Source organism: Piliocolobus tephrosceles, chromosome 15 (genome assembly GCF_002776525.5).
Source record: "Piliocolobus tephrosceles isolate RC106 chromosome 15, ASM277652v3, whole genome shotgun sequence".
NCBI lineage: Eukaryota > Metazoa > Chordata > Mammalia > Primates > Cercopithecidae > Piliocolobus > Piliocolobus tephrosceles.
Window position 1 is genome coordinate 26,906,938 of NC_045448.1, and position 15,778 is coordinate 26,922,715.

The following is a 15,778-nucleotide window of genomic DNA, read 5'->3' on the forward strand; positions in this document are numbered from 1 at the left end:
TGACATTAAGTGCAAAGAGGCAAATGACTAATCCAAACTATTATTATAACTGCAGAAAATAACACAAATCAATGGCAAAGGCTTGAACCGGGATTAGCTAGGAAGGTGGGACAAACCGGGGATGAGCCTTCCTCTTCTTTTTTAGATTTGTTGATTTTGGTAAATCATGTATGTATTTAAACATGAAGAAACAGGTGAAGCGAATGTAAATTGGGTTATGAATAATTTCCAAAGGCTTCGCTGTCCCTTGACAGAAGCCAGAAATAAGACAGGCACTGGGCCTGAGCGCTCTGGACAGGGAAGCCCCCGCGTGGCGCTGGGCAAAATCTTCTCGGTGGAGAGAATGCACTCCGGGTTCGAGACCTCACAGGGTGCAGATGCGAACTGCGGTGGCCCCAAGTGGCCGTCACTTTGATCATGAGAACAGTTTTCCTATAACATCCACCCCGCCCTTTGCATCCTGCAATCCCGCGGGCGTCAGAGCGGGTCTTGGCGCGAACCAGGAGGCCTCGGCGGGGTCCCGCCGCGGAGGGCAGCGCGGCCGCAGCCCGGGAGAGGCGGTCGCGGCATTGTTTCAGCCCCTGGGGTGGGATCCAGCTGGGGGAGGGGAGGCCGGGTGTCCTCCGGAGCCGCCCCCCTCGCCCTCCCCGGGGACCCGTGCCTCGGCGCGTCCAGGCTTTGTGATGTCCTGAGTCTCCATGGAAACCCGAGGGAACACTGAGCCGGGTGCTAGGGGGGTCGGTGAGTTCTCCGGCCGCGCCCTCCGTCCTCTCTCGGACCCCGGCCCTGCAGCAGGGCCTGCCGGGAGTTGTAGTCCCCAGGCGGCGGCCGCGCGCGGCGCCGAGGTTGCGGGGCGCCGCCTGTCCCCGCCTCCCCTTAACCTGCTAGCGGAGGTGGGGAGCGGCGGGAGGAGCCGGCCGCGCGGTGATTGGCGGAGGCCGCTCCCAGCCCCCACACGCGCCCCTCCCCCGCTCCCCACTCTGGACTCCGGCGCTGGGCGCGCTGAGGCGGCCCCCGAGCGAGCGCGCGTGCAGCCGCCGCCGCCCCGAGCACCCGCAGCTCCGGCGCCGCGGCGAGACGGAGACGGACCGAGCCACGGGCCCCCGCGGCCGCAGCATCCCGGAGGAGTGGGTGATGGCAGGGGGGTCGGTGGGCTTATCCGCCCCGGGCTAGAACATCCTCCTCTCCCCCTTCTGTTTCTGCGTGAGGCGCACAAAAGGGCGGGGAGCCGGGTGCGCCTGGGGCCCGGCCGCAGGGGACGCGGCGGGAGGTGTGGTTTGGGGTTGGGAGATGGCCATCGGGGGTAAGCCAGGGCGCTCTTGGGGTCCTCTTTGTACGCCCATGAAGCGCCGTGCCGGGCCCTGCTCACAGTAAGCGTTTAATGTGTGCTCGCGGGGTTGCAAAGCCCTGGGGTAAGGAGGCGCCTGGGCGGAGGGGTTTCGCGCCTAGCACGCAGTGGGCCGCTCCCCTCGCCAGGCGCGGTGCAGTGGACCGCTGGAGGGCTGGGCGGGGGTGCCTCTGGCCTGGGGCCAGTCCTGCCGGTCCCAGGATCTGCGCTGTCCCCGGTCCCACACACCACCCAGATACACACCCTCCGTCCTTCTCGCCTCCGAGTTGGGATCTGCCCAGCCTGGACCCGACCCGGCGGTCTGTTCCACCCGCCCGGCTAACGGAGCGGACGCCTGCAGAGGACTCGCCCGCCGCCTCCGAGCCTCCTGCCTGAGCCACAAAGGCCTCCTGCGGCTGCCCAGCCCAGAGCGGGCGCCGAGCTGGGTCCCTCGGCTGGAGCCCAGCGCGGGAGCCCGCCTTGCAGCATCGATCTCAGCGGGCACCGACGTCGACGCCCCGGGCCTGGGGACGGGGCTGGAGTCTGAGCTGGAGAGAAGCCGGGAGAGGGCGAGGGGAGGCCTGGGTTAAGAAAAGATGGGGATGGGGAAGGCTGGGGAGCTGGCTTGGAACAGGTAGTGGGTCTCGGGGAGCAGGGAGTGGGAACTAGGGTTTGAGGAGGAAAGAGAAGGGGCGGAGGCGGGGGCGGGTCCGAAGAGCGAAGGAAGGAGCTCGGTGCAGGTGGCGCCCGGCGAGGCTGGATCTGCTGAAGAATGGGGAGGGGAGGAGGGATGCAGGCGGGTGGAGACCGCCTGGGTTTGAGGAGGGAGGACGAGAGCGAGGAGGAGACCCGCGCTGTGCGAGGGAGGGGCGCCTCCTGGGAAGGAGAGCCTCCCGAGGAGGGAGGGGCAAGCAGCTAAGAGGCTGTCTCAGGCCAGACGATCCTCAGCTGCGGGCGCGGGACTCGGCGGCCCAGGTGGCCGGCTGGGCGTGGCCCTCGGACCCGGGCTAGGGACCCCGGATGGCAGATCCGGGACGGGGCTGGGCTGGCTTGGTGAGGAGCTTTGTCTCCAGGCTTGAAACCAGCCGGTAGTGACTCGCTTAGGGTTCTGTGATCTTCCGCGGCGCCCCCCGGCACGCCCTTTAATCGAGAAGCTGAAAGGCTTTGCCCAGCGGCAGGTGCTGCCAGGGAGGCGGCATGGGGGACGTCCCCCTTCGGGGAAACCCAGAGAACAATAACCGACCCTGGTGTCCACCCGACGACGAACCAGGTCCCCCCAGGACGCAAGGGTGCAGTTTTCGCGTGCCGGGAATACTGCCTGGGGAACCTCCGGGCACGTGCTGTCTTTGAGGCTGTATGGGGGCCCGGCCCCGCCGGGAATCCCGGGTGGGAGGGGCTCCCCCGGCCTGGGAGCCTGCAGACAGCCACCCCCTCACTCCGGCTCGGGTGCCTTCCGGTGCAGCGCCGCCGCCCGCACCGCGCTGTCCACCCGCTGCCGAGACGCGGCGTGGTTAGCTGCGCGGAGCTGCCGGGCGGCGACGCAGGTGCCAGTGACTGGAGGTCGCCTCGGTGCAGCGCGGGTTCCCCCGAGCAGCGGCTTTGTCTGCCGAGAAGGCCCGAGTCTAGGGGCTGCCGCTATGCTTTCTCAGGGGGAGCCGTAAGGGCTGGTGCGGATTGTGGTCAAATTGCTGAGAAGCGGGTGGAAATGATCCGCCAAGGGTGAGGCTCTTGGTTTGGGAGCTGCTGCTAGGGGACCAGTGCTTTTCTTTGCCAGTGACCACACCCAAGCCAGTGCGCCTCTTGCAGACTTCGCCCATATTGTCTGCTGACCTAAGACTGGGGTGGCTCTGTGATAGGCGGTGGTTGCTTGCCCATGGGAAAGCAGATGAACCGAATGGAAGCCTAAAACAGGCTTTCAGCAGGGCTTTCCATGCACTCGGCCTCTTGCTCGCAGTCTAAATACCTTGCAAGTCACCGCTGCAGCGCCTTGACATTTGAAGTGATAGCCAAAGCCAGAATTCTGTGTTGCACTGTTGCTTTGATAATTGGTTAGATGACAAGTTAAAGGTGAATCTTTAGTATAAAGCAGAAATGTTTTTGTTCCCAGACTGGGCGATACTTGGCATTGTAGAACTCATTGATGCCACTTACATTTGCCACTAAGTTAACTGAGAGCCTGTTGGCTCTCTTAACCCAGCCTTGAAATCTCAGGATTTTCTTTCTTAACAAGGTTGGTGCGTAAGGTGAAGGACTGTGCTATGACTGTTGACTGTTGCCGAGGACAGATGATAGCTGCCAACGTGAAGGCTTCTTGTCTGAGTGTCCTTTCTGGCCATAGGGAGTCAGCAGTAGGCTATGTCTTGCTGGTTTTAAAGGATGGTGTTTTGAGGAGGTGCCTCACAGAATTTACAAAACTGGTCTGGAAGAACTATCTGAAACATTGCTCACTGGTTGTTTTTAACTATATTTTAACCTAATTATATGTATATATTAATATGTATATACACACATACACACACATATATACACATACTATATTTTAACTATATATATATGTATTTACGCATACACACAAACATGCATTCAGAGTACATAAAAACTAGGAATCTCAATATTAGAAACTCAGAAATCTGACAATGAAGGTTTTTTTCTTGTAAGAGAGCTCCAATGGGAAACATGTTTTCATAATATTACCCAAGGGAACAATTTCAGAAAGGAGTGTTTTGTTGGCTTCTTTTTTTGTAATAATTTTATGGATTTTTAAAAGGATGCAATCCTCTTAAAGCACTCTGAACATCCATCCCAGTCTGTTCCTCATGGCAGGGAATTCATAGATGAGGAATGCCGGTATGACCAGCCGGTTTTTACAGGGATGATGGAGAGAAAGCAGCCTCCCTCTCCCACCTTCTGCTGGTGCTGCTCCAGTAAAACACCTGGAAGACAGAACCCAGAAAGGGGAGAGGCAGGTGGCCCCAGAGAAGGACTTTATGTCCCCAGAATTCCGGGGTGCCATTCTTGAGCTTGGGGACCTCGGCTAGGTACACAAAGATGTTCTTGGGACATGAAGACCTGGCTGTTGTCAGCATAACCTCTCTAGGTGCAAACATTAGCAGGGTTGTTGCATTATTCTCAATGCTTCTGTCTCTGGAAAGAATTCCACAGCAAGGCAAGTTTACACAGTTGACAAAATCAGGTCTCAGGACTTGGCGTAAACTTCATTTGTGGCACTTCCACGTCTCTTCTCCTGCCATAGCTATCCGAGAATTTCCCCTTCTTAATAGCTTCTCTGGTCCAGGCTTCTGTATGATCTTGCATTAGCTCCAAGGGACTATAAGCCAAAGGATGGAATGACTATAGGCAGTTCTCTGGGGTAAAAGTAAATTGTGGCCGGGCACAGTGGATCATGCCTGTAATCCCAACAGTTTGGGAAACTGAGACGGGAGGATTGCTTGAGGTCAGGAGTTCGAGACTAGCCTGGCCAACATGTTGAAACTCCATCTCTACTGAAAATACAAAAAAATTAGCCTGACACGGTGGCACACACCTGTAGTCCCAGCTACTTGGGAGGCTGAGGCTGGAGAATCGCTTGAATCCGGGAGGCAGAGGTTGCAGTGAGCTGAGATCACGCCCCTGCACTCCAGCCTGGGCAACAGAGTGATACTCTATCTCAAAAAGAAAAAAAAAAAAAAAAAATGTAAATTTTGTGTTCAGATCCTTTTCTTAGGGCATAGAAAAATATTGAGAGCTGGAGAAGTTGGACAAGAGTGTCTGAGACCCAGTCTATCTTCCTGATGTGAAAATTTACCAGTTTCTGATAGAATCTGGTCCTGTGTATCTTTTTTGTTTTCTGAGGTATAAAAACATATTCCAGAAAAGTCTTCTAAGACTTAATTCACAGGAATCCTGTAAAACAGGATATCTTTGTCAACGTGAAGTCCTGTAGGGAAAACTTGGTATAATATGGGAGCAAATAAGAAATGTGTTTTATCATTTTTCAAGTAACCAGGTGTTTGATTTCATTGCACTGCTAGTGGATAAATGAGAAATAATTTCAAAATCGCTTTGCCTTACTTGTTTTTTATATGAAGATGAAAGATTGAAATACCATAGCATGAATCTTTTGTGAGCTTTGGTATTTATGTATAAAAGTGGGCACAAAGGAAATTCAGGGAGGAACATGGTATATGATTTGTTCTACTTCAGTCTTTGAAACTTGTTTCATTTAAAATAAGCTGATTTAATCATTGATTGAACCCGAGCTTGCCAAGCACTCCCATCAATCACAGCCCTGTTCTGTACTTGTTCCCTCGCCTCCCTCCTCCCTCGTCACAATCCAGGCTCAGCGGTAGTGTGCACAGGAGGGAGAGCCAGAAAACCTGGGTTCAGATTTCACCTTGGTCACTTTCTGTTTATCCGTGCAATGAGGATGATTGTATTAGGTTGGTGCAGAAGTAATTGCTGTTTTTGCTATTACTTTTAAAGACAAAAACTGCAGTGACTTCTGTGCCAACCTAACAGTATCTACGTAAGGGGTTGTTCTGAGGTTTACATGAGTTAATGGTTAGCACTGAGAGCAGCATCTGGCATCTCGTAAGTGCTCAGTAAAAGTTATCATCACCATCAGCAGCAGCATCATATTCTGCCCCTAAAATGTGTGTCCACAAAAACAACACTTTGATTCCCCATTTAATCGTTCATCCCAAGGGGCCATGGCAAGTTGCCGTAGGGATTAACAGTGGGAACAGAGAGAATGATTAGGACTCCTTTCTAAAACTCCCACCCTTGCAAATAGTAGGAATAGCTCTCTGTGGAGTCTGTTTCCTGGCAGCCTCTTTAAGCTCAGCTGTTTTTAGCAGCTGAGAACTTGGAGAATTAAGAGTGTTCCAGAAGTGCTGTGACCTCAGCTTTGCTGCATCATTCCTTTGAGTGGGGTTAGGCTGGCATGGCTGGTGAGGGTCTGTTGTCCCGAGGCTATTTAGTTCTTGGTGTGGAGAAGAGTCATCGTGTTCGGTTGATGGCAAATTGTTGGGAATACAGATAACTCAGGTTTTCCAGCTAAGATATATGGAATTTTGTGCAACTTGGAACCACAGAATTATTTGTTTCACGAACACTTTCAAAGCACTGTGTGCCAGGAGTGGTTCTGATTCCTATGCATTAGGTTGCTGTTATTATCCCCATTTTGCAAATGAGGCAACAAAAGTAAGGCTAATTTTAGCCTTACTTTTAGCAGAGCCAGACCTTGAACCCAAGGCGTTTGAATACTGTCTGTATCAGTTCTCCAGTATAACTAGAGTTCTCCAGAAAAACAGAAAATCAGTTGCCCAGAAAAACAAAACCAATAGGAGTGGTTTATGCAATTGGAGAGGCTGGCAAGTCCCATATCTGTGGGGAATGCTGGCAGACTGGAAACTAGGCAGGAGCTCATGGTACACTCTTTACTTAGAATTTCTTCTTTCTCAGGGAAAACTCAGTTTTTCTCTTAAGACCTTTTAACTAGGCCGGGCGCGGTGGCTCAAGCCTGTAATCCCAGCATTTTGGGAGGCCGAGACGGGCGGATCACGAGGTCAGGAGATCGAGACCATCCTGGCTAAGATGGTGAAACCCCGTCTCTACTAAAAAATACCAAAAAAAAAAAAAGACCCTTTAATTAATCATATGAGGTCCACCCACATTATCAAGGAAAATCTCCTTTCCTTAAAGTCAACCATCCAGCTTGGGCAACATAGGGAAACCTCATCTTTACAAAAGTTAAAAAAAATTAGCACAGCTACCTGAGAGGGTGACATCGGAGGATTGCTTGGGCCTTGGAGGTTGAGGCTGCAGTGAGCTGTGATTACACCACTGCACTTCAGCCTGGGCAACAGAGCAAGACTATCTCAAAAATTAAAAAATTAAAAAAAAATAAAGTCAACTGATTATAGATGTTAACCACATCTACAAAATACCTTAACAGCAACACTTAGATGAATCTTTTATTGGATAATGGTACTATAGCGTAGCAAAGTTGACACAAAGAACTAACTAGGCCAGGCACGGTGGCTCACACCTGTAATCCCAGCATTTTGGGAGGTCTAGGCAGGAAAATCACTTGAGGTCAGGAGTTCGAGAGCAGCCTGGTCAATATGATGAAACCCTGTTTCTACTAAAAATACAAAAATTAGCCAGGCATGGTGGCACAACCTGTAGCCCCAGCTACTCAGGAGGCTGAAGCACAAGAATCACTTGAACTGGGGAGGTGGAGGTTGCCGTGAGCCAAGATCACACCATTGCACTCTAGCCTGGGTGACAGAGTAAGACTGTCTCAAAAAAACGACGACAGCAACAACAAAAAGAAAGAAACCCTAACCATAAAAGGATCCATGCCTTTAAACACTACCTTAAGCTGAGAACCTTATGAGTTGGGTGTGAGATTCACAGTGAACTAAATAATTTAGCAAGAGGCTATCCCATTACAAAATGGTGCACCTCACCTTGTTTAAAATAGAATTTGGACCTCTTTTCTCACTCATGTGGCTTCTAGCCCAAAATATTGCTCAGAGTAACCATTCAACAGATAATATTGAAAGAGTGACTGACGGAATGGTTTTTGATAATATTTTACAGGATTTTCCAGCTACTGAGACCTCTGGCTCCCCATTTACATTTTTTTCTTTTTCTTTTCTTTTTTTTTGAGATGAAGTCTGTCACCCATGCTGGAGTTCAGTGGTGTGATCTCAGCTCACTGCAACCTCTGCCTCCTGGGTTCAAGCGATTCTCCTGCCTCAACTTCCCGAGTAGCTGGGACTACAGGCGTGCACCACCATGCCCGCCTAATTTTTGTATTTTTAGTAGAGACAAGGTTTCAACATGTTGGCCAGGCTGGTCTGGAACTCCTCGTCTCAGGTGATCCGCCTGCCTCAGCCTCCCAAAGTGCTGAGATTACAGGTGTGACCCACCGTGCCTGGCCTCCCTTTTAAATTAAAAATAATCTGGCTCATGCCTGAAATCCCAGCACTTTGGGAGGCTGAGGCTGGTGGGTCACAAAGTCAGGAGTTTGAGACCAACCTGGCCAATATGGTGAAACCCTGTCTCTACTAAAAATACAAAAATTTAGCTGGGCATGGTGGCATGCACCTGTAGTCCCAGCTACTCAGGAGGCTGAGGTAGAAGAATCACTTGAACCTGGGAGGCGGAGGTTGCAGTGAACTGAGATCACACCACTGCACTCCAGCCTGGGTGACAGAGCCAGACTCTGTCTCAAAAAAAAAAAAAAAAAAAAAAATCATCTGGCCCAAATAAGATTGAATTTTTGTGAATGACTAGATTCTTTTAGGAAGAAAGGAGAACTTCTGCATTCTCAGTTGTGCATGTGTCACTCCCCACTACCTAACATCTGTCCACTTTCATTGGTTCGGCAAAGGGTTTGGGGTCTGCTGCTGCCTGGACTCCCTGTGAATGTGTGTCTCCCACCCATTAGTTGTGCCTGGTACTCAATCACACCATCTTTGTGTCACTCCAGTGTCTACTTCTAAGCTGCCCCTTTGTTGATTTCAAATCCGCCATGGGCCGGCTCGAAATTCTCAGGCCTTGGGTCTTTATTCTCCCTTCTTTTGTCTGGTCCTGTCCTTCCCTTTGTCCTTCTGCAGAGCAAGATCCACTATTGATACAGAAGTCGCCTCCTTTCTAATTTTTTACTTCAGATTTCTGACCTTGTAGATTGCTATGTTTGTTCTGTTATAAAATTCAAAAACAACCCCCAATTTTTTCATTTAATGTCTTTTTGCTCCTGTTTCCAGCATATGTGAAACACTTTCAACATTAATGAAGTTATTTAAATTGTTTTAAGTTTGCCGTATTGTCAAGTGGCAATACACATACATGAAACAGTCACTTTTGGAAGGTACAGTGGCTGAGAGTGGTGAACTAAAACAGATAAACTGAGAAGTATACAAACCATAAGTGTATAGCTTGATGAGACATACCCATGTAATCTGCACCAAATTAAGAAACAGAAAATTGGAGTCTCTGAGCCTACTATGGCTCAGAAGCCTGCCTGATTCAAAATCTTATTATTTAAAAAAAGGAAAAAAAGAAACAGAAAATTATCAGTACTCAAGGGGAATCTCCAGTTACTTAGTATTCTTCCTCCATATCCTGACTCCTTACACATAGATCAATCAGCTTTGCCTATTTTTGAACTTTTTAGAAATGGAATCATGTAGGCGAAATTCTCTCACCAGTGGCTTCTTGTGCCCAAGGTTATATTTGCGAGATTTCTCTTACTGTTGTATCTAATTTGCTCATTTTCATTACTATATAGCGTCCCATTGTATGTATGTACCAAATGTGTCAGTTATGCTGCTGCTAATGGTTGGATAGTTTCCGGTTTGGGGGTCTCATGGACAGTGCTGTTGTGAACATTCTAGTAGGTGTCTTGGTGAACGCGTGTGTTTCTGTTGGGTATATGTATATCTAGGAGTGAAATTAGCAGGTCAAGGGTACACACATGTTCTGTTTTCGTGAATTGTGCCAAATGCTAAGATTAACGGTGAAATTAAAAAAAAAAAAATCCTCTGAGGTATGCAATGCAGCTGATTAAACCGAAATCCTAAAGACTGGCACAATATTATGGCTTGATCAGAGGTTGGCTTCCAACTCCTATTCTTCAGCAAAAAGTAGAACTTTAAGCTGTATCTCTGACTCCACAGTAACCTACCAGTTAAAGAAATTATATATATAATATATACATATATTATATGTAATAAATATTATATATGTGTATATAATATATATATTATACTAGTTTTTAAGAATTGTCCACAAACAACTAGTTGATTGGCTGAAATGAACATTTTAAACTAAACAGTGTACATCTACCTTAGTCTTGCTGCTGCAGTTTTTCTTACAGAAAAGATGAAAATCAGATTATAAATGCAACATTGGTCCAAAGATCATTCCAGAGGTGTCCTGACAGCCTTGGGCAAGATTAACAAGTGATTTTTATGGTTAACTAATTTATATTTCTTATATTGGGTCAAATAGCAATTTCGAATTGTGTGATTTCTGTGGCTTAAAAAAAGTCTCAGCTGGGCGTGGTGGCTCACACCTGTAATCCCAACACTTTTTGGGCCCAAGATGGACAGATCACCTGAGGTCAGGAGTTCGAGACCAGCCTGGCCAACATATAGTGAAACCCCGTCTCTACTAAAAAATACAAAAATTAGCTGGGCGTGGTGGTGCACACCTATAGTCCCAGCTACTTGGGAAGGCTGAGGCAGGAGAATCGCTTGAACCTGGGAGGTGGAGGTTGCAGTGAGCTGAGATTGCTCCATCACCCTTCAGGCTGGGCGAAAGAGGAAGCCCTTTAAAAAAAAAAAAAAAAAAAAAAAAAAAATCCTGCAAAAGGGTCAGCTTGGAATCACAGAGTTCACATTTCTTATTTGGCCAGACAGGACATTGATTTCTAATAATGGCTATGTTTCTTATTTCTTTTTTTTTTTTTGAGACGGAGTCTCGCTCTGTCGCCCAGGCTGGAGTGCAGTGGCCAGATCTCAGCTCACTGCAAGCTCCGCCTCCCGGGTTCCCGCCATTCTCCTGCCTCAGCCTCCAGAGTAGCTGGGACTACAGGCGCCCGCCACCTCGCCCGGCTAGTTTTTTGTATTTTTTTAGTAGAGACGGGGTTTCACCATGCTCGCCAGGATGGTCTCGATCTCCTGACCTCGTGATCCACCCGTCTCGGCCTCCCAAAGTGCTGGGATTACAGGCTTGAGCCACCGCGCCCGGCCGTTTCTTATTTCTTATAATAATTTCAGATTTCTTATAATGACCAGACAGGACACTGCCTTTTTAAAATTTAGGAACAGAATTATGACATATATCTTATTTTCTGTAGGTTTCTGGAAAAACTTAAAATAGATGCGATTTTTACATTTGGATTATAATGGAAAGAACCTCTGCAACTAATGAAAAAAAAAAAAAGATGAGGCACAAAGATACGAGCACCAACCTTTGGCCTGTGGCATCTCATGTTCATGGCCAGTATCATCGTGTGGCTTAGGAGTGATGGCAGTGATGGTCATGACCAGTGTGGATAAAGGACAAGCATAAATGTGGATAAAGTTGAGGCATAATTATAGGATGGTGGTAATGAAACATGAGCAGCCAGAGGAACCTGCCAAGGCAGTCATGAACTCCTAACTTGGCCAGTTTTTCCTTGTGCGATCCATTCACAGCCCAAATTGTTCCTGAGAAAGATTTTGTTAGCATGTGGTCTACCATGTTTGGTATTTGTCTTTATACAAACAAGTGAATGAGATCAGACTTAACATATCTTTTTTTTTTTTTTTGAGACAGAGTCTCGCTCTGTCGCCCAGGCTGGAGTGCAGTGGCGCGATCTGGGCTCACTACAAGCTCCGCCTCCCGGGTTCACCCCATTGCCCTGTCTCAGCCTCCCGAGTAGCTGGGACAACAGGCACCTGCTACCATGCCCGGCTAGTTTTTTGTAGTTTTAGTAAAGATGGGGTTTCACCGTGTTAGCCAGGATGGTCTGGATCTCCTGACCTCGTGATCCACCCACCTGGGCCTCCCAAAGTGTTGGGATTACAGGCGTGAGCCACCGCGATCAGCCCAGACTTAACATATCTTTAAACCCTCCACTTACTGCTTAAACTCTGAGTCCCTTAAGCACTTAGATATTTCATATTTCGTATCTTTTATAATATAGGATATGATTTTTTATTTATTTATTTTTTTTAGACAAGGTCTCACTCCATCACCCAGGCTAGAGTATAAGTGGCACGATCGGGGCAGCCTCCATTTCCCAGGCTTGAGCAATCCTCTCACCTCACCCTCCCAAGTTGCTGGGGCCACAGGTACAGGTGGATCCCACCACACCCAGCTATTTTTTTTTTTTTTTTTTTTTCATTGAGATAGATTCTCCCTATGTTGCCCAGGCTGGCCTTGAACTGCTGGGCTCAAGCAATCCCCCCCGCCTTGGCCTCCTAAAGTGCTGGGATTACAGACATCTGCCACCACACCTGGCCTAATTTTGTACTTTAAAATATATGAATCTAATGCTCCAATATTTAATCAATTATAAACTACCCATAGACAATTTTGCTTGCTTAGCTAGTGTAATTGTGGCTGATTCCATTCAAGCCCTTGTCCATATGTTTACATAAATTTTTACAGAGTTGTTACCATGGCATGGAAACTATTTCGTATTCTGTTCCTTCATCAAAACTTTTCCATGTCTCTACCTAATTTACAAATGGAAGCTTTTAAATGACAGTCTTCAGTTCCATTGGAATACTAGATTCCATTTTTAAAATTTATTTTGTTTTTATATGTTATTAGATTCTATTTATGCATTTACTTATTGATGAACATTAAGGTTATGTCCCAGTTTTTAATTATTTTAGATAGTACAACCACAAAAATCCTTATTCATATCTTTGTGAACATCACATACATCATTTTCATACCTAGCTGATAATATGTTTTTGAGAATAGAGATTGTGTTTTTTTAAAGAAATGTTTTTGGCACAGGGGGTACAATTCTATCTATAGTACCTGATAGTTTTCACATTAAAATAAGTGTATAAATACATGTTAATTTCTTTATTTCAGGACCAACTTCACAAAGTTTCCTGATCAGCAAATACTTTCTAATCAGCCTTAGTGGGCAAGTTGGTCATTGAAGAATTTTTGTGAAAATAGGAATAAAATTGTGTGAGATACTCTATCATTAACAGGAATAATTTGGAGGATGAAAGATTCCAAGTGAAGCTGATTTTTATCAATTAATTCTATAAAATTGTGCTATCTCAGTAGCAGATAGCACCTGAAGTTGGCCATTATGACAGAAATTAAATGGTCTTGGTGTTGCAGAGAGATGATTGGGTTATGAGGCGCACCCATTGCTAAGTTCTGAATATCTGGGAACAGAGTGCAAATAGCCAGAAATGGAAATGAATTGAATGTTAGTGCTTCCTGGCAAGGGAGAGAGAGGTTTACTGTCTGATAACTGTGCACTTAATTTGCCTTGAGCTGTTGTTTGAGATGAGCTTGAACCTCCTCTCAGACCTGCACCTATTTCGTGAGTGCCTGCAACAGGCAGTGCGATTTCCAGAAAGGAGCTAGCGCATTTGAGAGATATGGGGTTGGAATCCTGACTGCTACTTCCTAGGCACAAGAAATCTTGGCCAAAGTCGTTTTATCTCCCCAAGCCTCAGTTTCCTAGCAAACTAAAGGGATGCTAATATCGTTCTCACAGGCTTCTAGAGGATTAAAGTGATAACGTGCACTGAGTCTGGTGGGCATGTGGTAAGTGCTAAGTGGAGCTAATGGTATTGTCCAGATGCTAAATTAGGTGCTTTGTGATATATAAATGTATACAAAAACAATCAAAGGGATATGATTGTCAAATGGAAACAGGCTGGACAATATGACAGTTGGAGAATGTAAACTTCTCCCTCACATAAGGAGAAGTTTAGCACAACACCTCTCCCTTCCTGTGTCTGTCAAATGAGAAGATGCAGACTGGATGCTGTCCTGACTGCCTTGATGTCCTGTGACAGACACCCTGTGTTGCTGCTGAGCTGTCACAGTGCTTCATTGGTGAAAACTGGCAGATTTGCAGTTTGACACTATCTATCAAAATTAAAATTGCACATTCCTTTTAACCCAGCAGTACCACTGCTAGCAATTTTTCCTAAAGATATACAAGCACATGGCCGGGCGCGGTGGCTCATGCCTGTAATCCCAGCACTTTGGGAGGCCGAGGCGGATGGATCACCAGGTCAGGAGATCAAGACCATCCTGGCTAACATGGTGAAACCCCGTCTCTACTAAAAATACAAAAAGAAATTAGCTGGCTGTGGTGGCAGGCGCCTGTAGTCCCAGCTACTCGGGAGGCTGAGGTAGGAGAATGGCGTGAACCCGGGAGGCAGAGCTTGCAGTGGGCCAAGATCGCGCCACTGCACTCCAGCCTGGGTAACTGAGCAAGACTCCGTCTCTCAAAAAAAAAAAAAAAAAAAAAATACAAGCACATGTGCTTGATGAAGAATGGGAAGGGCTGTTATTGCAGCATTATTTGTACTAGCAAAAAATTAGACAAAAGACCTATCATTGGAGAATGAATGAAATGCACTATGACATGTCCTTACAAAGGAATACCATACAGCCCTTACAAAGAATAAGGCAGGTATTTCTGTTCTAATGTAGAACAATCTCCAATATATATCACTGAATGGGAGGAAAACAGTGCAGAACAATATTTAATGTGTGCCACCCTTTCTGTAATACATTATGTAATGTGAAAAATACATATATGCTTAAATATGCATAGACTGTCCATGGAAGGAAATGCAACAAAACCTTTGATGTTGCTTATCTCTGGAGGGGTCAGGGAGGAGCTGGGAAAACTCACAATTTACATGGCTTTAAGTGTTTATCATGTGTGTGTTTTACCTGTCTAAACAATAATAATAATTTGGCACCCTTGGCTGGCTCTGGCTCACCCCGTCAGAGACTCAAGAAGACTTGAGGAGGGTGAAGTTCTTGGGCCCATGTGGATGGCTTATGTTCCCAAACAGACCCCTAGATGCAGGCCTCCAAAATAAGACACAAGCATACAGAGTTGGGCTTTTAGGCTTACTGAACAGACAGACTGTGTTTTTTCGACTGCCCATTCAAATAAGAAAGGCTCTGGGATCAAGAAGTAGGAAAGACCCATTATTGCTGACTATCAAATAGCATTTCCAATATTTCCCCTTTGAGTCTTTTTTATTAAGAGGAAAACTTGGTTGGAACTGTAGGACACAGAAGATGAGAAGCACTAACTGGGCATTGTGAACCTTCCCACAGTAATGTGTGTGTCTGCTCATCCCCACTTCCCTTCCTCCAGGCAGCAAGTGCTTGATGAACACCTGCACTGGGCCAGGTGTCATCACAGGATATTGGGGCTAAAAGAAATTTGGAGAACATTTTAGTCATTTCACAGAGGAGGAACCCACAGGGCGCTTTAGCTTCCAGTGAGTGGTATCGGTGCAGAGAGAATGTCTGGTGATTTTTGCCCTCTTTGGTCTCGGATGATGGATTAGGAAGCCTCTGGATCCTCCTATAGAGTTGGCTTCCTCATGTAGAGCATTCATTTCATTTTGCCTTGTGTTTCAACTACTTGTGGACATGTTTTCTCTCTCAAGATGTGAAGACAGATTCATGCCATCCCCCAGCCATGATCTCTAACTCCTGGTGTTCACACTCATGTAATCCTCTACCTTTGAATGTGGGCAGGACCTGTGACCTGCTTCTAACTAATAGGATACAACAGGGGTGATGGGAATGTCCTTTCCCTTATTATGTTATATGACACCTTATCTTGCTAGCAAACTCCTTTTGGAGACTCTTTTTGCTTGATGAAGTAAGTGGCTATTCTGGGAAAGCCCACTTGGCAAGAAATAGGTGACT

The 15,778-nt window shown here is 47.1% G+C and overlaps 1 protein-coding gene across 2 annotated transcripts in view; it reads left to right on the plus strand.

Moving 5' to 3' along the window:
- Positions 1-973: 973 nt before the first annotated feature.
- The window catches only part of DPYSL5 (dihydropyrimidinase like 5), a 104,039-nt gene continuing 89,234 nt past the window's right edge, over positions 974-15,778 (plus strand). Inside the window, exon 1 of one of the 2 annotated variants that reach the window (XM_023230056.1) lies at positions 974-1,127. The gene's annotated coding sequence lies outside the window, so the exon portion shown is untranslated. Of the gene's footprint in view, positions 1,128-1,163; positions 1,233-15,778 lie in introns of those variants that run through there. The other variant, XM_023230057.1, reaches the window with a different exon arrangement.